Source organism: Eschrichtius robustus, chromosome 16 (assembly GCF_028021215.1).
Source record: "Eschrichtius robustus isolate mEscRob2 chromosome 16, mEscRob2.pri, whole genome shotgun sequence".
Classification (NCBI taxonomy): domain Eukaryota; kingdom Metazoa; phylum Chordata; class Mammalia; order Artiodactyla; family Eschrichtiidae; genus Eschrichtius; species Eschrichtius robustus.
In genome coordinates, this window is record NC_090839.1 from 38,199,209 (window position 1) to 38,227,063 (window position 27,855).

Below are 27,855 nucleotides of genomic sequence, written 5' to 3' on the forward strand. Positions count from 1 at the left end.
TTTTTGTGTGTTTATATGTATATATACCCATATAACCACTTCCCAGATCAAGACATATATGTGTGGGTGTGGGTGTGGGTGTATGCTTAAGTGACCTGTAGTCTCTGTATACACACACATGTCTTATCATCGTCTTTATTAGCTCTGCTCAGCTAAGGATCATTTTCTCATATTTCTAACATGGGTCACCATTTACAATTTCTCATGTCCTGTAGTAAAGAATCTACAAAACTCTTTGGGGGCAGCCTCATTTCTAAGCCCTCATATGTTTGCATACCCATCTTACAATTTGGAGTTAATAAGGATCTCCCCTAATTCAGATCAGCAGCCATTGCTAGCCATGCATTATTTACTCATCAAATGCTGATTGAGCCCTTACTATTTATAAAGCATTCTCCCAGGTATCATCATCTCCAAACGTAAGTCAGATGCAGAATATGCCTTCCTATAGCTTATGGGCTACAGAAGTTAAGCAATGAAGGTAAACAATTACAAATCAGTACAGGAAGTTCTAAAGTGTGTAAAGAAAAGACAAGCCAGCCAAGCATATGTTTGTTCCAGATCTTGAAGGGAGAAGGGTTTGGGCAGAGGGAGATAATGGAGGCCGGAAAGAACAACTAGGATACAGGAAAAAGTAGGTAGTTCTTTGGGCTGCAGCATAAGATAACCAAAGGGAAGTTATAGGAGAAAAGGAGGGTGGAGAGGTTCTGATTAAAATAAGAAGGACCCTGAATGTCATGATAAGGAGTTTAGATTTTTTTCCCATAGGAATTTCTTACTCATGTTGTTGTCGAGAGACCAGCAGCATCACCCGGGAGCTTGTTAGTGCTGCTGAATCTGGGAGCCGCCGTTTACTGCCTCAGCATCTCTGGGATGGGGCCCAGCATCTGGGTGTTCACAAGCCCTCCATGTGGGCCTTCTGTGCGTTCATGTTTGAGAAGCACCATGCTAGACCACAGCTCCTTGGAACACAAACCAGTAGTGTTGCCAAAGTTTGCTCAACAGAAGAGGAATTCCAGGTTGTGTTAATCTATGTTTTGTATAGATGTGAAATGCTGAATTAAACGAAGCTGGGCACGGGATTCCTAGAACCCAGAGCATTCTAATATAGATGGTGAATCTTCCAATGGGAGTTAGAGTACGCAGTATATTCCAAATTGTTTCTCCGTGGAATCTGTTCTTTCCCTTTCTTTTCTTAGTATTTTTATAAGAACTAATGGGGGCATTAGTATTGCTTGGGACACCCTTGGGGGTCACACTGTGGAGGGCAGTGATGAGCTAAGGGAAGTTTTTCATCAGGAAAGGAAGGGACTAGCGTGAAAGGAGCCGTGCTTTGTGAATCATCACATAGCAGCCTGCTGGTTGAGATGCCTGGGTTGGTTGGGGGCCTGGAAGCAGGGGCTGGGGATTGGAGAAGAAGGAAATGATAAGCTTGCGCAGCAATAAGGCTAGTCCGGGTGAGAGCATGAGAACAGGCAGATTAGAATGGTGATGCTCTGAGGTGTAGGGGTACAGATATTGTAGGAGGGACTTGGAGCCCGTGGACATACCACTAGCATATACCATTTTCACATTCAACCATGAAGACGTTCTGCTGTCACTTCACTACAAGCAAACATGGCATGGTCCACAAAGATGGTTTCTAGAAGCAGAAGTGGTCCTGTGCTAAGAGCCTAAGGGACTGCCAGATTGATTGACGTGGGCTGCTCCATGTGTGTTGTGGAGGAGGAGGTGGACTCGACACTTCAGAGGGACACCTCATCCGGACGTAGGCATAGCTGTCCTTCAGCACAGAGTAGGAGAGCTGGGAAACAGCACAGCCTTTGATTTCCCAGTTTGGTCTTACCATTCGAGTTCTTTCTACACATGACACTGTCTCCGGGCAACACCACATTTCTGGGCAGCTGCTGCCTCGACTGATTTTGATATAGCAATAACTCTCCCTGTGATTTTCCAGGGCTTAAAAGGAAAGTGGAAGTCATCAGCAGTTCCTCGTTACTGAGGTTCTTAGTGCAGTTTTCCATGCTATAAATGATGGTGCTCAAAGACAATCGGATTATATTTGAGGGACTTTCTGACTTATCTCACAAAATACCCTCCTGTTCCTCTTGATTGCCAACTGGGTCATCTGTGTTGAATAGTTATTCAGTAGGGTAAGTGTAACATTTTAGTTGTGTTTTTAATAAGAATAATGTATGTGTATATATATTTTTAAAATATGAAGAAAGATGTGAACTGGATCAATTTCCACCACTGCCCCCCCCCCAAGTTCTTTGGAGGCAATTGTTATAACCATTTCTGTTTTTAAATCATATCCTGGTTATTGCTCTGACCTAAAGTCCTTGTCCTTCAGACTCAATTGATCAGTTTTGGATATTATTTATTAACTTATTTAATGAATACAGATTTAACCCACATCAATGACAACCTCAATTTTTTAAATAATTACATTACTATGTATAGTCCTTCTGTTCGTGGCCTGTGTTAGTTTACCTAGCATTCTTGAGCCTCTGTTTCTTATTCCTTCAACATTTGAAAGCCTCTCTTAACTTCCCTGACCATGTAGGGTGATGATGTTTGATCCACTGTCCTTCTCCGGAATTTTCTTCCTTTCACTCCCACTTCTTTAAACAATACTCTCACTTTTGCATTTTCAAATATTAGAACATTTCCGTTGTTCTTTTTTCACATCTTATATCACCATAGTTTCCCCAGGCTGTTATACATTCATTACGAACTGGATTTTAATGGATGTGTAGCATTGAGTGTTAAGTCTCTCATAATTTCCTTAACCATACTATTTCCCTGTTCCCCTGCTGCTCAGTTTTCTCTTCCGTTCTCTCTGCAACAACAGTTCACTGTAAATAACTATATCCTCAGCCTTTTAGCATGTGCTTTTTATGTAACCATTTTTATTTTTTAATTTTTTAAAAATTTATTTCATTGAAATACAGTTGATTTACAATGTTGTGTTAATTTCTGCTGTACAGCAAAGTGATTCAGTTATACATATATATTCTTTTTCATATCCTTTTTTCATTATGGTGTATCACAGGATGTTATACCCTGTGCTATACAGTAAGACCTTGTTGTTTATCCATTCTATATATAATAGTTTGCATCTGCTAATCCCAAACTCCCAATCCATCCCCCACCCCCCTGCCCCTTGGCAACCACAAGTCTGTTCCCTGTGACTCTGTTTCTGTTTTGTAAGTAAGTTCATTTGTGTCGTATTTTAGATTCCACATTGGTATTTCTTTCCCTGTCTGGCTTACTTCACTTAGCATGATAATCTCCAGGTCCATCCACGTCACTGCAAATGGCATAATTTCATCCTTTTTAATGGCTGAGTAATATTCCATTGTGTATATATATACCACATCTTCTTTATCCATTCATCTGTTCAATTGACATTTAGGTTGTTTCCATGTCTTGGCTATTGTGAATAGTGCTGCTGTGAACATAGGGATGCATGTATCTTTTAAAATTATTTTTAAGTCGTCTTCTGTGCTGTGTCTAAGCTTGAATCTTCCTCCTATCCTCCGCACCAGCCAGCTGCAAGCCACGCCCACTGCAATCCCCTTCTGCCATATTCTGGACCGCAGCTTTCCCTAATTCGATCTCAGATCATAGATTTATGCCTGCTTATTTGTCTCTAACTTCTAATCTTATTTGCTCTTGACACTTTCTCTTCTCTTCAATTATCAGTAAGTTCTCTTCTTTATTCCTTTACTTTCATTTCATTGCAGGGCTCAGACGAATCTATGGAGGAAAGGAGAGAGGGAGGGAGGGGTGAGGAGCACTCGACTTTAGTCCAACCACCCTATCTGCTTTGGTTGTACTTCTGATGCCTACTCTGATGGCCCATGGTGTCAGATCTTTGCTACTTCATTTCCCCATAGTAGCAAAGATTTGTTTTGAGTTACAGAAATCTCATCTAGCCCACTGAATCAGTTAAATCCCTTCTTCCTTTTCCCTTCTTGTCTTAGGGTTACGGAATGGAAGATAGTACCTATGCAAGAAATATTCAGGCTTAGTTTTCTTTGAAATATAAGCAAGACAGGAAGTAAATTTTTAAAAAAGTAAGTTGAAAAAATTTCCAGTGGGGTTAGTTTTATTGTTTAACTACAAAGGAACTTCTCACTTGAATGGAGAAGGCTTCTCTGATTTCTTTGATGCGGTAATGATTTTATGGTTGGGGTAAATACTGTTGCCTCTCTCCCCTTGTCCCCATTTATCTTGCTCATTCATACACCTCCTTTGCATCTCTTCTTCTTAGAGAAGCAGAGATTGGAGAATCAGTCTCAGTCATTCTTTTATTCATCTCATGGCAAAACGGTAACAGCACACACACCCAAAAACCCAATATGAGAAACCAGTGAGCCAAAAGCAGGATGGGAAATAAAATTGGCCAAGCATAAAAGAAAAGGAAACGAAAGAACCATGGTTAGTGTTGACCAACACTGAATATGATTGTCCAATTCAGGATAGTTGTGCAGTGAATCAGCAGATTCATTCAAGGGCTATGCCCAGAGTATCAACGACATGGGAGGCTTTCAGCCAAGGGCATAACCTGGAGACGCCGAAATGAAGAGAGCTCCCTCTCCAGGGAGGAGTCCTGACAAAGTCATTGGAATCAGAGAGTTGAGCTGAGCATGACCAGAATGTCAGACACTTCATCAGTTATCTATGGCTACAGTAATGCTGAACAGTTATTACCCCAGAACCTCAGTTTGTAATAATAAACATTTATTTTGGATCACAAACTTATGGGCCAGCTGGGCATTTTTGCTGGTTTGGGCTAGGCTCATCTGGGCTTACTCATGCATTTGTGGTCAGCTAGTGGGTCAATTGGGGACTGGCCAGTTGTGAATGACCTCAGTTGGGCTGACTTAGCTCTGTTCCACGTGGTCTCGCATGCTCTGTTGGGTTAGCCTGGCCTTGTTCATGATGACTGAGCAGGATCCCAAGAGAAGGAACAGAAACTTGCAAGGCCTCTTGAAGTCTAGATTTAGAACCGGCATATGGCACTTCTGCTTCATTCTGTTGGCCAAAATGAGGTCCAAGGCCAACCCCAGAGTCAGAATGGGAAGAGACTTCAAAGTTAGCAGACAAAAGAAAATGATACAGGGAGGCTGTTAATTGGAGGCATCAAGCAATCTGCCACATGCCACAGCCTCTTGTACCAAATATTGGACCTGGGGGAGGTTTACCAGGGCACAAAGGTCAGAAAATAAAAAGGGAACAGTCATTATGAGAAGATCAGCTTTTAAGAAGGGGGATTGGGTTGGAGTCCCCTGCAGGTTTCTCCTTTGGGACAAACTTGCCTCAGGAGCAGTCATCTGAGCCTTAAAGAGGTCCTTTCCATCTCAGGGAACCTAATCCAGTATGAATGAGCAGGGGCTGGACCTTCTTAATTTGAGGCACTTTCTGATTTCCTAGTAGGACTGGGGAAAGGGGACTTGAATGCTCCGTGGGCATAGAGGAGACCCCACGCTCTCCCCTGGGCTTATGCAGTTTAGCTGGGGCTTTTACAGACCCTGACATGCTCCTTCCCCACACTGTACTTAATTCAGGGAATTCGAGTACTGATTCTCAAAAAGTGTGGTCCTCAGACCAGCAGCATCAGTATCACCTGGCAACCTGGTAGAAATGCAGTTTCCTAATTGCAAGAGATTTCTGAATCAGAACCTCTGGAGGTGGGATCCAGGAGTCTATGTTTTAACAGCTCTCCAGGTGATTCTGATGCATGCTCAAGTTTGAGACAACTGAGTTAGACAACTGTATGTGGTTTTGACAGGTTTAAAAGAAAATAGCCAGATATAGTAAATATAGATTCACAACCTCCACTCATATTTGCAACTCAGATCATTAATGAGTCATTTTTTAGTGTAGGTATGTCCCATGTAATATTTGGGACATAGTTATACATGGGACATACTTATACTAAAATATTATTTGTTGTTGATCTGAAATCAAATTTAATTGGGTGTCCTATATTTTATCCGGCAACCCTAAAAAAAAAGTAGAGAAAAATTGTTAGAGGGTTCAAAAAACAATCAAGATCATTAGAATAGAAGCTCTAGAAAGAAAAGTTAAAGAAATTGACTTGGTGAACCCAGAGAGGAGGATACTGGTGGAGGGTTTTATTTAAAGGGGATGCTGCTGAGGTATTCTTCATGGCTGCTCGAAATAACCCAGAAGAGATTTCCCTTAGCAATAAATGAATACATTTCTCTGTCAATAAATGACTTCACTGGGGGCTCTGAGTGATTTTGTGATTCTCCATGGAAGTCAGATGCATTTGGAAATTTCATGCGACCGTGATGCAGCCAGTCCTCCAACCCGTGTTTGTGAAGGAGCAACTTAGAGAGGCATGTGCCAACAGGGGGCAGGAGCAGATGATTTCTCAAGGTCCTTTATGGCTTCTCTTAAGACTGTTTGCAGAAACTAACACAACATTGTAAAGCAACTACACTCCAATAAAATGTTTAAAAAAAGACTGTTTGAATTTACAGTTTTTGCTCCTTATTTTATTTTGAGAAGTTCGTAGTCTTTTGATTGATTTTTAAACGTGAGCTTATCTGGAAGGTTGGTTTTTCAGAACATGGTCATGAAGGTGAGGCAGGAAAGCAGAGTTGTTAAAAAAGATACTTTAGAACCAGATACATGGGACTCAAATCCTAGCTCTCCCACTTCCTTGCTGTGCAGTCTTAGGCTGGTCTTTGTTCCTCGGCTTTCTCATCTGTAAAATGGGAATTATTATTAATTGTTAATTAATTGACATCTCATGGGTTGTTGTAGGACTTAACTGAGCTTATTTATGTAAAACATACGAACTGTTCCTGGAACACAGTGAGCCGTCATTAAATGTTATTTTACATTATTAAGGACTTGAATCTCTCTATGGATCCTGGGTATTCAGAGGTTGTTTTAGCCAAAAGCTGGTGTTGAATGGTCAGTTCATTGTCATGTATGGGAGAGGAGTTGTCCCTTCTGAGCAAAGTCTTGTCCCTCTAGGTGACCCCTGATCTTCAGGTGTTGGTTTTGGCTCTCAGGGGTGGTATTTGGCAGTATTACTGCATCTTAGTCATGAATCATTTCTTTTTCTTTACCCAGATGAACTTTCCCATATCTTCCTGAAACCCTCCCACATCTTCCTGAAACCCTCCCAAGAGAATTAGGTTTCCTTTCCCATTGCAAATTGAATTCAATTAAAAAGCTGTAAAAGAATGCCATAGAATGTCATGGAGAACATAATGTTACATTTCCAAAATATTTTTGAGAAACTTGAACTCTAAATCAATTTAGTTCTGCTGGTAAGGATACAGAGTTAGTCATGGAAACATTTTAATCTGATGACTAGCTTTTATCAGAATTATGGATCCAGTTGAGATTAGTTATTTTTACAGACTTAATTTTGAAGATGAAAATCAGCTGATCTCTTTCTTAACTCCTGAAGAAAAAAATAAATAGGTAATACCAGCCTCATACATGGTATAATTTTAGTCTACCTGTGGTTGAAGTGTCAGATGATAAATCCCAAGGCTCTGTTAGAAAAACAGTTTTGTCAGTCTACTCAGGATTCTACTGTACATACCTAATGATCAATAAAATAAGGAGTGTCTAGAATTAAACATCTTTTGTTGTTATTGTTTTGCTGAGAAGTTTAAATTTGTTCTTTAAATGAAGTTCCGTTTTGAATTTGCAAAACAACATGCACTCAGTCTTGCAGTGCTCTAATTCTAGCAGTGAGTGATAGTTGTTATTTTTCTTTCAGTAAAGAAAATGTGTTATGGTACCAATATCAGTGATTTAAAACATTAAGCCTTTATTGTTTTACGGGTACAGTGGGCATTTATGAGGAAGTGGTCCAGGCTTGATTGACCTCAGCAGGGCTCAGTCATATCTTGGCATTAGCTGGTGTCTGTTTAGTCAAGAATGGCCTTGCTCACACCTCTGGGAGTTTGCCAGCTGTAGGCTGAGGGTGGGTTGACTAGACCATGTGCCCGTCCTCATCAGGAAGGCTAGCCTAGGCCTGTTCATGCAGGAGAGGCAGGATTTCGAGAGAGAGAGAAACAGAGAGACTGGCGGTCAGCAAGGTCTCTTGAGACCTAGGCTAGGAGCTGGCACAAGATCACTTCTGCTGCATTCTGTTGGCTTAAGCAAGTCCCAAGGTCAGTCCAGATGGAGGAAGTGAGGAAATTGACTCCTCCTCTTGGTGGGAGGAGCCACAGAACCACATGACAAAGCATGCTGTGGTTGGCTGGAAATGGCCCCTGAAATCCATGTCCTATCGGTGGAACCTATGATTGTTCCCTTATGTGGCAAGAGAGGTGATTAAAAGAATTTGAGCGGAAGCACTTATCCTGGATAAGTGGACGCTAAGTGCTTCCTTGTAAGAGAGAGGCAGAGGTGGTTTGAGAGAGGAAACAGAAGAGGAGAAGCTGATGTGAAGACAGAGGCAGAGACTGGACTGATACAGCCTCAAGCCAAGGAGTGCTTCACCAGCAGACGTGGGAAGAGACAGAAATGGAATCTCCCCAGAGCCTCTGAAGGAAATGTGGCCGGGCCAACGCCTTGATTTCAGACTTTTGACCTCAACGGTGAGAGAATACATTTCTATTATGTTAAGTTACCTGGTTTGTGGTAGTTTCTCTATGGCAGACATGGGAAACTAATACAGGTGTGGATACAGGTGAGAACAAATTGAAGACATTTTTGTAATAACCCACATATACTTCTAAATTATATAATTCTGTATAGTGCTTTTTCACTTAAAGTAGCAAAACATTTCCCCACGTTATTATAAAGTTGTTGAAAACAGTTTTAAATAATTACATGATACAATATGCATATATATGTATATATATAATACAATGCACAAATAATAGCATGATAGTACACAATGCATATTAAATTAGTTTAGCTAAACATTTCTTTGTTATTGGCAATTAAATTCTTTGAGTTTTTCAGATGAAGCCATGTACACAAGACAAGGGCTCTATGCCCTGCATCACCGTTCACTTTTCCTCTTGGTACTTTCCTCCATTAGGCCCGTGGTATCTCTTGTTGGAATTACTAGAATGATCTCCTTGATGATCTTAACTTCCCTCCAGCTCACTTTACAAACTGCTCAACCAGATTAGTTTTCTAAAGAAAAATCTCAGTTCAAGTCACCTCTGGCTAAAAGCTCTCGATGATGTTCAGTTGCAAATGTTAGTTCTTTAATCCAACACTTATTCCCTTGGAGTAAAGTTGTCTGTGTACAGTTATCTGTAGAGTCCTTTATTCTGTGAGCCTTTGGGCTCCTTAAGAACAGTATTGCTTTCTCTATCTTTCTACCCCCCCCATCACCTGCCATGGTGCTTTGAAGGTATGGTTTGCTCTGGTATCTGCTGCATGCATGAATAAATGAATTCAAAGGGAAAATACTTCTAATTGCCTTGTCTTTTCCTGTATGATCCCAGTCATTCAATTTGACTGAATTTGAAATTGATTGGGTGAGTCAACTAGAATTCGGGAACTAGAATTGTTGTTCTAGCTTGGGGAGGGGTCTTAATATTTTTGTGTCATGGACCCATTTGGCATCTGGGGAAGCCTGTGGATTTTTTTGCAGAAAGAAAGGTTATTAATGCATCAAATAAAATACATAAGATTACCAAGGAAATGACTTATATTGCATTAGAGCTATCGAAGTTTTATGAATTGTGCTATAGTAATGTGTTCATCTTTAATGGATAAACTAATATCTAGTTGTAGCCCTATTAGCTACTATAATTTCAAAGTGGTAGTGATGGTACACAGCATTTCAAGATCCTATGGCAACCGTAATGTGATATTAAAATATCTGTGGTTTCTATTGATGACAGAATCACAGATCCTGCTAATACTATTGTGGTTTGTTGCCTATGCCCATAATTGAAGAAGAGTCTGGATTTTAATGAGAAGTTAGTGTAAGTAAAGATGTAACTTTATTCCCGTCTTAGTTCACAGACCACCCCATCCCCCCAACCCCGGCCCTGAATTCGCTACACCCCAGATTGAGAGGGTCTGAAAGGCTTGTTTTAGGAAGAGCTGTAAGACAAGTCTGTGTAGCTCTGTTGTCGTCCAGTGGGTGAGCCTGCATTAGGCATGTTAAAGTCATTCATGCAAGTAGGTAGGCAAGAAATTTTAGAACATTTGTATGTCTACTGTAGCACCTAAGATCTTGTAGACACTGTATAAACCCTTTTTGTATACTAACACAACCTTCCAGTGCAGATGCTCCCGCCTGTCTTGTGAGAACAGAGGCGTCCTTCAGCTTTAAAAGTGCCATCACCTTGTGGCCCAGGCCCCGCACTGGGACACCTTTCTGTTTCTGACCCTCCTGGGCAGTTGTTTAGTTGAACCGAGTTGTTGGGTTGAATGTTTCCCTAATGGTACTGGATTGATAGGTTTGTACTTTGATGTTTACTTGTCGAACTTACTCCCTCCATCTGCTTCCAGAGGGGCTTGGGGGCAGCATGCGACCTGCAGCAAACTGCAGAACAGAGTGATTATGATAAACACTCCCCAGGGCCTCCTGGAGGGGCTGAGGTGACAGGTGCTCCAGGCACTAGGTGATTGGATTTCCAGTCCTGGCGGATACGCTGTGGTCTGATTTCTGTGGGCTGAGAGAAACTAGGAAGCATGTTGTTAATGCAGCTTCTGTTTTCTCTCAATATAAATTATAAAAAAATATATTTTGTTCATTTCTTAAAAAAAAAAAAATTAAAGTACCTCATAATACAATCCTTTGTTGTACAAGGCACTGGCTTACAGCAGCAAAGTATCAATATTTGTCTCTGTAGTCAAGCTGAATCAGGGCGGGGGTTCTTATAACACTGAGAACTGCAGGATTGTGGATGATGTTTCTAATTGTGTCAGTTACCTGTCAGCACTATTAATTATGAAAATAAGATGAATGCCTTTATTGACATATATATATTACATACTTCTATATCACTATTCATGTCTGTATCTATATATGCATATACACACACAACGTGTGTATAGGTATTTTAAATATATATAGATGTGTGTTAATCACAGTAAAAACAAACACATATACATATGTGTATGTATATACTGTGATTGTAGCTAATGTAGAATTATCTTTATTTGAATACTGGAGGTCTTCATGTGACTGACATTTACATTTGCATTGACATTTGCATTTTTCTATCTTCCAAACCACCTAAATCCTCTTGATCTTGAGGCTTTCTTTTTCTTTTTTGATAATTACTTCTCCTTTTTAATTCCTTTTTTTTTTGAATTATATTTTATTTATTTTTTTGTACAGCAGGTTCTTATTAGTCATCCATTTTATACACATCAGTGTATACATGTCAATCCCAATCTCCCAAATCATCCCACCACTCCCACCCCCCGCCGCTTTCCCCCCTTGGTGTCCATAAGTTTGTTCTCTACATCTGTGTCTCAATTTCTGCCCTGCAAACTGGTTCACCTGTACCATTTTTCTAGGCTCTACATATATGCGTTAATATACGATATTTGTTTTTCTCTTTCTGACTTACTTCACTCTGTATGACAGTCTCTAGACCAATCCACGTCTCTACAAATGACCCAATTTCGTTCCTTTTTATGACTGAGTAATGTTCCATTGTATATATGTGCCACATCTTCTTTATCCATTCGTCAGTCGATGGGCATTTAGGTTGCTTCCATGACTTGGCTATTGTAAATAGGGCTGCAATGAACATTGGGGTGCATGTGTCTTTTTGAATTATGGTTTTCTCTGGGTATATGCCCAGTAGTGGGATTGCTGGGTAATATGGTAATTCTATTTTTCGTTTTTTAAGGAACGTCCGTACTGTTCTCCATAGTGGCTGTATCAATTTACATTCCCACCAACAGTGCAAGAGGGTTCCCTTTTCTCCACACCCTCTCCAGCATTTGTTGTTTGTAGATTTTCTGATGATGCCCATTCTCACTGGTTTGAGGTGATACCTCATTGTAGTTTTGATTTGCATTTCTCTAATAATTAGTGATGTTGAGCAGCTTTTCATGTGCTTCTTGGCCATCTGTATGTCTTCTTTGGAGAAATGTCTATTTAGGTCTTCTGCCCATTTTTGGGTTGGGTTTTTTTTTTAATATTGAACTGAATGAACTGTTTATATATTTTGGAGATTAATCCTCTGCCTATTGATTCATTTGCAAACATTTTCTCCCATTCTGAAGGTTGTCTTTTGGTCTTGTTTATGGTTTCCTTTGTTGTGCAAAAGCTTTTAAGTTTCATTAGGTCCCATTTGTTTATTTTTGTTTTTATTTCCATACTCTAGGAGGTGGATCAAAAAAGACCTTGCTGTGATTTATGTCAAAGAGTGTTCTTCCTATGTTTTCCTCTAAGAGTTTTAGTGTCGGGCCTTACATTTAGGTCTCTAATGCATTTTGAGTTTATTTTTGTGTATGGTGTTAGGGAGTGTTCTAATTTCATTCTTTTACATGTAGCTGTCCAGTTTTCTCAGCACCACTTACTGAAGAGACTATCTTGTCTCCATTATATATCCTTGCCTCCTTTGTCATAGATTAGTTGACCATGGCTGTGTGGGTTTCTCTCTGGGCTTTCTATCTTATCCATTGATCTATTTTTCTGTTTTTGTGCCAGTACCATACTGTCTTGATTACTGTAGCTTTGTAGTAGAGTCTGAAGTCTGAGAGCCTGATTCCTCCAGCTCCATTTTTTTCCCTCAAGACTGCTTTGGCTATTCAAGGTCTTTTGTGTCTCCATACAAATTTTAAGATTTTTTGTTCTAGTTCTGTAAAAAATGCCATTGGTAATTTGATTACCAAATTTGATTACCAGGGATTGCATTGAATCTGTAGATTGCTTTGGGGAGTATAGTCATTTTCACAATGTTGATTCTTCCAATCCAAGAACATGGTGTATCTCTCCATCTGTTTGTATCATCTTTAATTTCTTTCATCAGTGTCTTATAGTTTTCTGCATACAGGTCTTTTGTCTCCCTAGGTAGGTTTATTCCTAGGTATTTTATTCTTTTTGTTGCTGGGTAAATGGGAATGTTTCCTTAATTTCTCTTTCAGATTTTTCATGATTAGTATATAAGTATGCAAGAGATTTCTGTGCATTAATTTTGTATCCTGCAACTTTACCACATTCATTGATTAGCTCTAGTAGTTTTCTGGTGGCATCTTTAGGATTCTCTACATATAGTATCATGTAATCTGCAAACAGTGACAGTTTTACTTCTTCTTTTCCAATTTGGATTCCTTTTATTTCTTTTTCTTCTCTGATTGCTGTGGCTAGGACTTCCAAAACTATGTTGAATAATAGTGGTGAGAGTGGACATCCTTGTCTTGTTCCTGATCTTAGAGGAAATGCTTTCAGTTTTTCACCATTGAGAATGATGTTTGCTGTGGGTTGTTCGTATATGACCTTTATTATGTTGAGGTAGGTTCCCTCTATGCCCACTTTCTGGAGAGTTTTTATCATAAATAGGTGTCGAATTTTATCAAAAGCTTTTTCTGCATCTATTGAGATGATCATATGGTTTTTATTCTTCAGTTTGTTGATATGGTGTATCACATTGATTGATTTGCATATACTGAAGAATGCTTGCATCCCTGGGATAAATCCCACTTGATCATGGTGTATGGTCCTTTTAATGTGCTGTTTGATTCTGTTTGCTAGTATTTTGTTGAGGAGTTTTGCATCTATATTCATCAGTGATATTGGTCTGTAATTTTCTGTTTTTGTCGTATCTTTGTCTGGTTTTGGTATCAGGTGATGGTGGCCTCATAGAATGAGTTTGGGAGTGTTCCTTCCTCTGCAGTTTTTTGGAAGAGTTTGAGAAGGATGGGTGTTAGCTCTTCTCTAAATGTTTGATAGAATTCACCTGTGAAGCCATCTGGTCCTGGACTTTTGTTTGTTGGAAGATTTTTAATCACAGTTTCAATTTCATTACTTGTGATTGGTCTGTTCATATTTTCTGTTTCTTCCTGATTCAGTCTTGGAAGGTTATACCTTTCTAAGAATTTGTCCATTTCTTCCAGGTTGTCCATTTTATTGGCATAAAGTTGCTTGTAGTAGTCTCTTAGGATGCTTTGTATTTCTGCGGTGTCTGTTGTAACTTCTCCTTTTTCATTTCTGATTTTATTGATTTGAGTCCTCTCCCTCTTTTTCTTGATGAGTCTGGCTAATGGCTTATCAATTTTGTTTATCTTCTCAAAGAACCAGCTTTTAGTTTTATTGATCTTTGCTATTGTTTTCTTTGTTTCTATTTCATTTATTTCTGCTCTGATCTTTATGATTTCTTTCCTTCTGCTAACTTTGGGTTTTGTTTGTTCTTCTTTCTCTAGTTCCTTAAGGTGTAAGGTTAGATTTTTTTGAGATTTTTCTTGTCTCTTGAGGTAGCCTTGTATAGCTATAAACTTCCCTCTTAGAATTGCTTTTGTTGCATCCCATAGGTTTTGGATTGTTTTGTTTTCATCGTCATTTGTCTCTAGGTATTTTTTGATTTCCTCTTTGATTTCTTCAGTGATCTCTTGGTTATTTAGTAATGTATTGTTTAACCTCCATGTGTTTGTGGCTTTTACATTTTTTTCCCTGTAATTCATTTCTAATCTCATAGCTTTGTGGTCAGAAAAGATGCTTGATATGATTTCACTTTTCTTAAATTTACTGAGGCTTGATTTGTGACCCAAGATGTGATCTGTCCTGGAGAATGTTCCGTGCGCACTTGAGAAGAAAGTGTAATTTGCTGATTTTGGATGGAATGTCCTATAAATATCAATTAAATCTATCTGGTCTATTGTGTCATTTAAAGCTTGTGTTTCCATATTAATTTTCTGTTTGGATGATCTGTCCATTGGTGTAAGTGAGTTATTAAAGTCCCCCATTATTATTGTGTTACTGTCGATTTCCTCTTTTATAGCTGTTAGCAGTTGCTTTATGTATTGAGGTGCTCCTATGTTGGGTACATACATATTTATAATTGTTATATCTTCTTCTTGATCATTATGTAGTGTCCTTCCTTGTCTCTTGTAACATTCTGTAACATTCTGTATTTTAAAGTCTATTTTATCTGATATGCGTATTGCTACTCCAGTTTTCTTTTGATTTCCATTTGCATGGAATATCTTTTTCCATCCCCTCACTTTCAGTCTGTATATGTCCCTAGGTCTGAAGTTGGTCTCTTGTAGACAGCATATATATGGTCCTGTTTTTGTATCCACTCAGCAAGCCTCTGCCTTTTTCTTGGAGCATTTAATCCATTCATGTTTAAGGTAATTATCAATATGTATGTTTCTATTACCATTTTCTTAATTGTTTTGGGTTTGTTTTTGTAGGTCCCTTTCTTCTCTTGTGTTTCCCACTTAGAGAAGTTCCTTCAGCATTTGTTGTAGAGCTGGTTTGGTGGTGCTGAATTCTCTTAGCTTTTGCTTGTCTGTAAAGCTTTTGATTTCTCCATCGAATCTGAATGAGATCCTTGCCGGGTAGAGTGATCTTGGTTGTAGCTTCTTCCCTTTCATCACTTTAAGTATATCATGCCACTCCCTTCTGGCTTGTAGAGTTTCTGCTGAGAAATCAGCTTTTAACCTTATGGGAGTTCCCATGTATGTTATTTGTCGTTTTTCCCTTGCTGCTTTCAATAATTTTTTGTCTTTAATTTTTGCCACTTTGATTACTATGTGTCCGGGTGTATTTCTCCTTGGGTTTATCCTGTATGGGGCTCTCTGCGCTTCCTGGACATGGGAGGCTATTTCCTTTATCATGTTAGGGAAGTTTTCGACTGTAACCTCTTCAAATATTTTCTCAGGTCCTTTCTCTCTCTCTTCTCCTTCTGGGACCCCTATAATGCGAATATTGTTGTGTTTAATGTTGTCCCAGAGGTCTCTTAGTGTGTCTTCATTTCTTTTTCTTCTTTTTTCTTTATTCTGTTCTGCAGCAGTGAATTCCACCATTCTATCTTCCAGGTCACTTATCCGTTCTTCTGCCTCAGTTATTCTGCTAATGATTTCTTCTAGTGTATTTTTCATTTCAGTTATTGTATTGTCCCTCTCTGTTTGTTTGTTCTTTAATTCTTCTAGGTCTTTGTTAAACATTTCTTGCATCTTCTTGATCTTTGCCTCCATTCTTTTTCTGAGGTCCTGGATCATCTTCACTATCATTATTCTGAATTCTTTTTTCTGGAAGGTTGCCTATCTCCACTTCATTTAGTTGTTTTTCTGGGGTTTTATCTTATTCCTTCATCTGGTACATAGCCCTTTGCCTCTTTATCTTGTCTATCTTTCTGTGAATGTGGTTTTTATTCCACAGGCTGCAGGATTGTAGTTCTTCTTGCTTCTGTTGTCTGCCCTCTGGTGGATGAGGCTATGTGACCTTGAGGCTTTCTGATTTGGTTGAAACTAATACCAAATTTGGAAATCTTTTAATATGCTATGTTAATTTGAATAGTTTCTCGAATATGGGTGAGATAAGGGGATAGTTTGCAACGTTAGGGATAAAGTTTGGTAATCACTTGAAGATTTCAGAGTATGTAGTTTTTTGATGATTAATTTTGGCATCTCTTGTGCATGTCATTAAATATAAAAAGGGCTGTCTTTTATGTTAGACTAATTTAGTAAAAGTGGTATAACGCGTTTGTGTTATTTACTTTTGTTTTCTGTTTCATTGGGTGGAAAATTTAAATCTGACCTAGTGAATCCTTTAACACTTTGAGAACTATATATTTATTTTTAATTTGTTAAGAATCACAACTATGTCTTCAAATTTCTTACAACCTACCAGGCTGGTTCCTTCACAGAGTTTTCTCAAATTCCATGTATTAATTTCTTATTGCTATTGTAGAATATTACCACGAAGTTAGTGGCTTAAAACAACACAGACTTATTCTTATCTTTCAATTTTGGAGGTCAGAAGTCTAAAATGGGTCTCAATGTGCTAAAATCAAGGTGTTGGCTGACTGTGCCTTCTGAAGGCTCTGGGGAGGATCTGTTCCTTGCCTTTTCCAGCTTCTAGAGGTCGCCTGCATTCCTTGGCTGGTGGCCCCCTTCCATCTTCAAAATCGTCAATGGCCTGTGGAGTCTTTCTCACAGTGTCATGTGTTTCTTACTCTTCTGCCTCCTTCTTCCTCATTTAAGGACCTTTGTGATTATATTAGGTCCACCGGGATAATCTAGGATAGTCTCTTTATGTTACGATCAGTGGAATAGCAATCTTAATGACACTGCAACCTTTGCCTATAATTCTCCTTTGCCTATGACATAACATATTCACAGATTCTGAGCATTAGGAAGAAGCTATTATCCTGCCTACCACATTCCCTAAACCAGAAATGATCCATGTGCTTTTCGTAAGGTTTCAGTGACACACTGTCTCAACTTGCTATTATTCATATACATACTTTATCTCTCCTCTTTTTACCCCTGGACTAGACAGGACCATGTCTACATCATATTTGTGTTCTCAGCACACAGCAACATTGAAAGAACCAGGTAAATATTTTTTGAGCAAATGAATGATTCTGTGTAAAACTTTATTCAAAAATGATTAGAAGGGAGGAAGTCAATTATAGAAGTATAGAGAAAGGAAACAGGCAAAAATGGACAGATTATCATCAGTACTACTTGCAAAGAACAGTTTCTTCAAACACATCATTGTCTCTAAGCATTAAATAATATCACTGGTCAAAGGATATGATCCACTTAAGAGTTATTACAATTTTTCTCACTCTAATATTTTGGCATTAAAAAATCCTTTAATGTCTTTTAGTTTTTTAAACAGAGTCAGTTCTTTGAGGCCTTATGAACTCTGGGCATCCTAACCTCTCACATCTGAACCTGCAAATTTTGGAAAGTGGTGGCCAAACTGTGGGATGGATGCCCTTGTGGGGAGACCTGCTGAGTAGCTAGCCTGCACTGGCCAAGTGGTACCCAAGGCTTCCTCAAGCTCTAAGAGCTTTGGCTTTAAAGTACTTTCAAATATGTGCAGCTAGTCTATGAAATACACTTAAGAGCAGAGGAGAGTGAATGATTTCCCCAACATGTCCAGGTAGCCTAGATTTTCTCCCAGATACCTTTAGCCTACATGTGAGTTATACATTCTACTTCATGATGTATTTGTGTATTTCTAAATATATTATATATATATACATATATATATAATGTTATATATATATATATATGTGTGTGTGTGTGTGTGTGTGTGTGTGTGTAAAGTTTTAATGCTGTTCCACATCCAAGAAGTGTCATTTTGAAAAGTGTGAACATGCATTATTCTTACCATAGTTCTATGATGTAGGCAGGCATTCTTCTCCTGCCTTATGGGTGAAGAAGTCTAGCCACAGAGTATAACAAACTTGTCCATCCTCACACAGCTGACTTGTGATGTGTGTGATACAGTGAGTGATTTGAATCTAGATTACTTCACTCCAAACTCCATGCTTCTTATACATTTAGTACCACACAAACTACATTTTCTCAGGCATCAAGGCTTATAGGCCTTGCTGTTTCTTTTAACTCATGATCTGAATAATGCAGCAATTCACAAAGTGTTTTCTGTGGTATGTTACTCTAATGATATTCTCTGTGAAAAGAAAGTATTTTGTAATCAAGTGTAATTAACAGTATTTTCAAAATTAAAACATGTACCGCCATAGCAGTGACTATGCATGCAAAGCCCAATAGTAGAGAAATGTCTTAACTTCTTTTACCCCAGCATCTTCCAAACTCACATGACCACAGGACCCTTGCTCTCTGCCCTCATGCTCCCATAATAGTTATTGTTTTTTTGGGAAAGCTACAAAATTCCTAGATCCTCTGACCCCAGTTGGTCTGACATGATTATGCTGCCAGCCAGTTTGTAAATGGAGCTGTTGTTAATGGGCAGAAATTGGCTTTGCCTCCTGTGTCCATTAGGAATGCTTTCATCAGCAAGTACTAGAGTATCTAAGTAATTTCGGTTTGAGCTCTTGCTAATGAAAGTGCAGTCCTTGTATCAGCTATATAGATGCCACCTGGGAGCCTGTTAGAAATCTGGACTTTCAGGTCCTACCCTAGATTTGCTGAAAGGGAATCTATATTTTAATAAGATCCTCAGGTAATTCAAATGCACAGTAACATTTAAGGAGCACTGATTCAAACAATAAGGGCATTATTTTTTTAATCTAATAATAAATTCAAAGATGGAGGGTCCTATTTTGATTTGCAACCCTAAGGAGTATTTAGGACCCAGGGTCCTGTTTCCTCATGGTGGTAAAATGGCTGCCAACTCTATGCATTTTATCCTCTCTTAGCTGCATTGAAATACAGCTAGAAGGAGACAGGGGCAAATTAGGCATGGAAGGAGGCAGGGACCAAGGACTTTTTCTTATGTGGCTTTTTTTTTTTAATTTTGGCTGCCCCGCAAGTCTTGCGGGATCTCAGTTCCCTGACCAGGGATTGAACCCGGTGCATGTCAGTGAAAGTGCAGAATCCTAACCACTAGACCACCAGGGAACTCCCAGGCTTTCTTTTTTTATTAAGAAATAATTTCTTCCTCAGGAAGCCTGCTACTGCTTCCCCTTGGTTCTCATCAGCTAGATCTGTGTTACATATTCATGCATTAGATCAATTACTGACAACATGTAACAGGAAAGCCTCAATCGCCTTTGTTCTTGACCAGTGCTGTCCAAAAAAAATATAAAGCTAGCCATATATATAATTTAAAATTTTCTAGTAGCCACATTTTTAAAAAAAGAAAAGAAAAACAGGTAAAATTAAATTTAATAATGTTTTATTTAACCCAGTATATCTAGGCCATTATCATTTCAACATGTAAGCAATATAAAAAAATTGCCAATGAGATATTTTATTTTCTTTATTTCATACTAAATCTTTGAAATCGAGTCCATATTTTATGCTTATACTACATTTCAATTCAGATGCTAAATTTTCATTAGAGATGTTTGATCTGTATTTAGATATCAATTGAAAAGGTGTTCACCAAATTGCTTAATGCATAATTAAATATTTTCCAATAATCAAATCATGTTTCAGATTTTAAATTTAATTTAATTTAAATTAAATTAAAAATTTGGTTCCTCAGTCACATCAGTCACGTTTCAAGTGGCTGGTCGCTGTTGTATTGGACAAGGCAGGACTAGGCCCTCGCTACGCAAAACATGGTCCAGCGACCAGCAGTGACAGCATTTTCTGAGAGCTTGTTAGAACTGCTGAATCTTGGGTCCCACCCTAGATCTATTCAGTCAAAATCTATATTTTAATTTAATTTAATGCACATTAAAGCTTAAGCTGTTCTCAACTTTGGCTAGGATTTAAAATGACTGTGGGAACTTTAGAAAATACTGTTGCTTACACCCCACACGAGAACCTTGGAATCAGACTTTCTATGGGGTCCAGACATCAATATTTTATTGAAGCTTTCTGGGTTATTCCAATATGCAGCCAAGTTTGAGAACTGCTGGTCTAGACCAATCCTGATTCATCCCCTCAATTCAGACACATTGCAACCCCAGCACTATGGTAGAGGAAGTTCTTAAGTAACCAAGAGTGGTTTCCATATTTGCTTCCCTTGTTCTGTGGATATTTTCTGTAGGGATTGGTGTCTGGCTGGTATCTGCTATACTTGCTTGGGTCACACTCTCTTGGTCTCTTTTCTCCATTCAATCTGGCTAACTCTTTCCTCTGTTTCCCAGTCAACAGTTTCACCATAGCTTACCTTCCTTATTCTCCCAGGTAGCTGACACATTAGGCTGTGCTGATCCGTATTCAAACCTGATCTGGAAGCCCATCAAGGGCTGCCTTTTCTTCCAGCTCCTTACCTCTGCTCCAGCCCTAGTGAAGATGCATCTTGCTTCTTTGTTGTCGTGTTATTCATTGCCTCTGCCTCAGTGTTTCATCCACAGTGTCCTTTTCTTAGTTCTTACACTTCCCACCTTATACATTTCCAGAATTAATTTCCTTTAGGTGCTCATAATTCCGCCTTTGTTTACTTGATTTTGTTTTGCCTTCTCATTGATAATGAGCTCAAATGAGGTGGGTATGAAGTCTACTCATTTAAAGCAGCTCTGAATCTATGAGCTCTAACTGAGATGTGATTTTTATGGCCATATTTGGGTACCTTGTAAGCTGCTCATGTACCCTTCTCTGGGTTCCTGGAGACTCAAAATGTACACAGACCTCAAAACATAGGCTTGCATATTTACATGCCTCCATTGCAAACTATACTACCTGAGCTTGTCTTCTGAGGAGGGAACTTTAGCAGCACAGACTTGGAAAAAAATAGGTGCTTCTCTACTAGGAACCTTCACCTGGGAGGCTCTCATTAGTACAGACAAAGCCACTTTAAAACAAAAGCATATTCAGCTTGCCCAGCTCTAAGAGGCACTGTCGTGGTCATGTGGACTCATGAACAAAGGGGCTGATTGACAGCCTTTTGAAATCTAACCCGTTTCTTGGTAGAAGAGCTTCTGTACAGGATACATTTCCACGATGAGTAATTGCTGTCAAATCTAACAAAAGGACTTCTCTAAAATTTAGGCCATGCAGCATTTAGGCTATGTAATAAAACAGCTATGTATTAGGTAGTATTTATTTACTTAAATATTAAGAGAATCCTATCAGCTTCTGGAAATTATTATTAAAGTATAAATGTTTTTATTCGAGATTGTGTAAACAAGTATGTGAAGACTGAGCACTTGGAGAAATATAGGAGTTAAGCAATAATAGCAATTCTTACTGTTACGTTTGAAAGTAAATCAGTATTTTAACTGTGTAAACTCCATGATTTAAAAAGTCTTAGTTTAGAAAAATCTGATTTTTGAAATTTAAAATTGTAAGATCAAAAATATTTTTAAAAGTCATTTAAAAATCTATCACATTTATGTATTTTTTCTAAAATTAAAATGCATAAAAAATTAAATGCATAAAATTAATTAATAAAAAATTAATATGGTAAAGTCCCCATGAAATTTTTGAATAGTCGTTAGAAATGAACTATTCAAAGAAGCTCCCTGAGAAATATGGTCCATATGACTCAAATTATGTATAGAACAGCAAAATATTAAAAGTATAATGTTAGCTTCCTTGTATTAGAATTAAGAAATATCATGAGGAACCCCAGACATTTTGGAGGACTGGAAAAACTTTGACTTTTCTGCAATCAAACACTCTGTTCAGTAAAAGAGGAAAAGCTAATAATTAAATATACATTATATCTAATAAAATACACATTTATGCCAGCATATATAATGAAGTATATCCAATTTGCCCAATAATATATGTAACACATGGGTGTGTTGTGTCTTGCCTTGTTCATAGCACTTTGACAAATAATCTTACCATCTTCTGTGGCCCTGGGCAGAGTCAGTAACATTTTGGTTCCATTCCACAGATTTGAAAATGGAGACTCAGAGAAGAACAATATATACTCCAAATCACCAGAATGTAAGATTAGAAACCATTCATCTTACTCAACAGCTGGTGTTCTTTTCACTGTAGTATGCTGCCTCTTTATTTCTTAGGGCTCTCAAGCAATAGGACTTTTTAAGCTTTCTGGGCTATGAGACGTTAAAGCACTGGCCAGCGAGCTGACCGCTCCATGGTGGATTCGATCAGCCTGACAAATTGCTCCTCAGTCCCTTTTTCCATAATTCTGAAAGCATTAAAGCTTTGAAATTTAGTTTTCCCATAAGTTTGGCATAAATTTAGTGGCAAAATTATGCCTAAACCAACAGGAGGTTATATATAGTCTTTATTTATCCCACTTTGGGTGAATAGCTATAGGTCTCACTGCATAAATACTGGTGTATTTGCTAGGGATCCACAAACTTTTTCTCTAAAGATCTAGATAGTAAATATTTTAGGCTTTGTGAATCATACTGTCACTTTGTCAACTACTCAACTCTGCCGTCGTGACTGGCACAAAAGCAGCCAGAGACAGTATGTAAATGAAGTCATGGCTGTGTTCCAATAAAACTTTATTTACAAAAATAGAGGGCAGGTTGGACTTTGACCACTGTCCATAGTCTGTCAACCCCTGGACTTAAGGGTGATGGCTAGATTTGATGGGACTATTGCATAATGTATTATATATGCACCATATTACCTTTCTGACATTGAAACATATCAGACCCCAAAGGATTTTGGTAAGGGGCCATGGGCCTGTATCTAAGATTTAAAGGAAATATCACAGAAGAGAAAGTCACCTCTGTTTTGGTCAAGCACTAAAGTCTTTGTATACGCATGACTGGAGGGCCAACTAAAGTTCAGGTATTGCCAGTGCCTTAGTCAAGAATGAGTGCTGTGAACCAGACAAATAGGTTCATATCTGCCCCACATAACAGTAAGTTCAGTGGTAGGTAGTACAGGGCTGGTTCAAGCTAAGTGGTTCCCTCAGAAATCCAGCCTCTCTCCATATTCATTCTCTACCATCCTTAGTTGATATGCCTTCTTCCTGATGATCATTGCCTCATGGTTGCAAAATGGGTGCTGTACCTCCAGGTGTCACATACACACTCCCAGCAGAAAGCAAAAAAAGGAAGTGGGGAACATTGTATCTATATTAGAAAAGCAGAAACTTATCCCCAAGTCTCAACATTTAATCTATCACTGGACTAAACAGGGTCACAAAGCTACCACTAATTGTAAGGAAGCCTCTGGAAGCAAGTATTTTTAGTTGGGTTCGTTTTCATTACCCACTGAAATAGGGAGAAAAGATATTGGGTGGACAAGTTGCACCATCTGCTGAGGCATCTGTTCTTGTTTTGGTAGCTGTTACATTTCATTACAGATATTTAACATTTTATAGTCTTCTCTCCTGGGCAACATATCTTTTTAAGTATCACCAGTGTTAGCAGTGTTTTCCATCTGAGTTGGAAAATTAAATAACATGATTCACATTTTTAAAATGTAAATGTTGTGTAATATGAATGTATAATCACTTGAGAATGGATTTTTCAGAAATAAACTTTCCTGAGGATTTTAGTGTTGGAGGATTTTGTTTAGATGGGACCCTTAGTATGTGTGTTTGCAAGGTTTGAGGAAAGACTGAGGTTGAAATCAGTGGAAGGCAGCTTACACATTCAGCCTTGTAAGCAAGTCTTTGTTCTCATGGGGGACGATTGCACAGTAGAGCAGAATTTCATGGCACTGCATGGTGAACTCAGAGAGCTTTAAGATAAAACAGTCACTCAGTAACTTTCTTAACTATGGCTCTGCTACAAGTCTGAGAGAAAAGCAATTAGATAGGCACGTGGAGACCATTTTAGTTTTTACTTGTGTGTCTTGGGATTTTTTTTTTTTTTTAACATCTTTATTGGAGTATAATTGCTTTACAATGTTGTGTTAGTTTCTGCTGTATAACAAAGTGAATCAGCTATATGTATACATATACCCCCATATCACCTCCCTCTTGCATCTCCCTCCCACCCTCCCTATCCCATCCCTCTAGGTGGTCACAAAGCATGAGCTGATCTCCCTGTGCTACGCAGCTGCTTCTCACTAGCTATCTATTTTACATTTGGCAGTGTATATATGTCAATGTTACTCTCTTACTTCGTCCCAGCTTACCCTTCCCCCTCCCCGTGTCCTCAAGTCCATTCTCTATGTCTGTGTCTTTATTCCTGTCCTGATCCTAGGTTCATCAGAACCTTTTTTTTTTTTTTTTTAGATTCCATATATATGTGTTAGCATATGGTATTTGTTTTTCTCTTTCTGACTTACCACTACTGGGCCTATACCCTGAGAAAACCATAATTCAAAAAGAGTCATGTACCACAGTGTTCATTGCAGCACTATTTACAATAGCCAGGACATGGAAGCAACATAAGTGTCCATTGACAGATGAATGGATAAAGAAGATGTGATGCATATATACAATGGAATATTACTCAGCCATAAAAAGAAACAAAACTGAGTTATTTGTAGTGAGGTGGATGGACCTAGAGTCCGTCATACAGAGTGTCTTGGGATATTTACCCTCCCGTCTGAGGTGGTATTTATTGTCTTTCTGGACACAGGGCACTTACTTGTTCGTTTTTTGTTTTTTTTTTTTTTGGCATAAGCTACTGTAATAAGAAAGGATAGAGGTACCCACACAATTTCAAATGTCTCTTTGCTTTAGTAGGCTATCCTAAAATGGTACAATTGGGAATAGCATGAAAATAAATATATTCATTTATTGATTTGTTTAGACCTTAAATGTAAGTGAAATTAATTTTTCTTCAACTAAGTTCTGTAACACTGAATTGATTCTAGAATCTGTTTCAATGTAGCCATTATGACTAAGTTAAAACAATGACCTTTGATCTGTCAGATAAAGCCTAATTTTGAAATAATGCCCATCAGACCCTCATCTGCTCTACTTTTGAAAACTGCAGCAAGAAAATCCAGTTTTTAGCCCAAATAGTTCATGGTTCTTAGGGAATCCAGAATTAAGTGACCAGCAAGAACTATTTCAGAAGTGACCAGAAATGGAATGGTCTGCAATTTGATGAGGAGAAATGAAGAAGAAGCCATGTTGGTAACTATTTGAATCTGGATTACTCTGTGACGTCCAGATCATTCATTAACATGATCAAACGAACTAGAATCAGCAGATACTGATGAGAAACAGACAGCTAAAAGAGAAGGATCAATGTGAACAAACCTACCAACTGAGCCAGAAGAAACAGAAATAAATGAGAAGAGATAAATCCTTAAAATAATTCCAAATTTTATCATGAGGGATAGTTAAGAACAGACTCCTATGGAAGAGGAGTAGTTCAAGACCAAGAAGGGATTCTTGGAAATTAAAGTGTAATTGTTGACTTAAAAAATAATAGTATAGTGAAAAGATGAAGAAACCTTCCAGAAAAACGGAGCGAAAGAACAAAGAGTTGGAAAATATGAGTGAAGAGATGAGACATGATAGTGGTCCTACATTTTCTTATAGAGGGTCTGGAAAGAGAAAATTGAAAAAAAATTGGAGGAAATAAAAGACACATACACACACACATTTTTAACTTTTCCAAATCTTCAGACAACAAAGGCCCTCTGAGTGCAAAGTAGGTTGAGTAAGCGTATGAGTGGATCGGTAATTAAACACATTTTCCTGATATTTCAGAACACCAAGGAGCAGGAGAGGATCCTAAAAGATTCCAGAAATGGGAGTGGGATAGGGAATTGACCACAGAGAAGATTTCTAGAGGACAAGAGAATGATACCTTCTTGGTTTGGTAGGAATTTTGATTCTGTTCCCAACAAACTGCAAATTCAGTATGAAGGGAAAATAAAAGCATTTTAAGACAAGTAAGAACTAAAACATTTGCTCACCCCCAGGCCATTCCTAAAAGAATTAATGCAGCAAAATAAAAGAGAGAAATGTGGGTTCCAAGGATAGGTGGATAAACTAAACTAATACAAAAAACAAGAAACCCCAAGACAGTAGCTCTTTGGCAGATGTTTAAAAGAAAAAAAAAAAAAAAAGTGCTGTCAAAAGCAGAATAGGATTTTTAGGGAGCTCTAAAATCCTAAAAGCAAATGAAATTTCTATAAGAGAAAGTGTGATAAAGCTGCATGTTCTCAGTTAACAGAGTATTTAAGTCGAGCCCTTCTCGACTCAGTTTTTGTTCTGCTTCTTGGAGCAGCACCGATTAGAGCAGTGTTGTATGGCCTTCTCTTCCTTCACACGCACAATTTGTTTCTGCAGAGAGTAGTTACCATGTAATTTTCATATTGTAAATGCTGTTCATTTTGCAATTTACAAACGTCACTGTGTAAAAAAGTTATAGTACAGAACATGGTATAAATGATAAAACTTTGACAATGTGAGAGTAGTAGTTTGCTAGAGAAAAGTTGGGAGGTGGAAAGGGGAAGAAGGTGAAAGGAGACAGAGGGACCCTAATCCCTCATTTTACAAAGAGAGCGAGATAACACTGCCTCAGTTTGGTGAGTTAAGAAGAGAGGTTTAAACTGTCTACAGATCAATTGAAAAACAAAATATTATATAATATTAGTGGTGGTGAAGAGAAGGAAAAAAAAGGGAATAGCATACTGTGGAGTCAAATGATAATTTTCAACTTAACAAATCAAGAAATAGGGGTTTGAGCATACTATCTGGAGGTACACTTTCCAATTCAGTAGCTACTGGCCAGGCGGGGTTATTGAGCCATTGAAATGCAGCTCACCCAAATTGAGATGTGCTGTAAGGAAAATACACATCAGATTCCCAAGACTTAGTATGAAAAAAACGAATGTTAAAATACCTCAGTCATTTTTTTTTTTAATTTTATTTATTTATTTATTTATTTATGGCTGTGTTGGGTCTTCGTTTCTGTGCGAGGCCTTTCTCTAGTTGTGGCAAGTGGGGGCCACTCTTCATCGCGGTGCGCGGGCCTCTCATTATCACGGCCTCTCTTGTTGCGGAGCACAGGCTCCAGACGCGCAGGCTCAGTCGTTGTGGCTCACGGGCCTAGTTGCTCCGCGGCGTGTGGGATCTTCCCAGACCAGGGCTCGAACCCGTGTCCCCTGCATTGGCAGGCAGATTCTCAACCACCGCGCCACCAGGGAAACCCCCTCAGTCATTTTTAATATTGAATAATGTTGAACTGATAGTATTTTCAGTCTATTTAAATAATATATTGCTAAAATTAATTTTACCATTTTCTTGTTGTTGTTTTTAATGTGAGTATTACTAGAAAATTTAAAATTACATATGTGGTTCGCTAGAGTTCTATTGAATAGTCCTGCCTCTAGAGAGGTATAGAGGTAGACTAGAAAAGTTGAAATCAGAAGTGATCAATTTATTTGTACCATTGTGGGAGTGGACTGGTGTGATGGGAAAGGAAGCCTTTTTGTCTTATACTTTTATAT

General features: G+C 38.4%; 1 protein-coding gene across 1 annotated transcript in view; it reads left to right on the plus strand.

The window, feature by feature from the left end:
• PLCB4 (phospholipase C beta 4) overlaps positions 1-27,855 on the plus strand; it is a 423,084-nt gene that overhangs the window by 181,234 nt on the left and 213,995 nt on the right. The gene's annotated exons all lie outside the window — the stretch shown is intronic.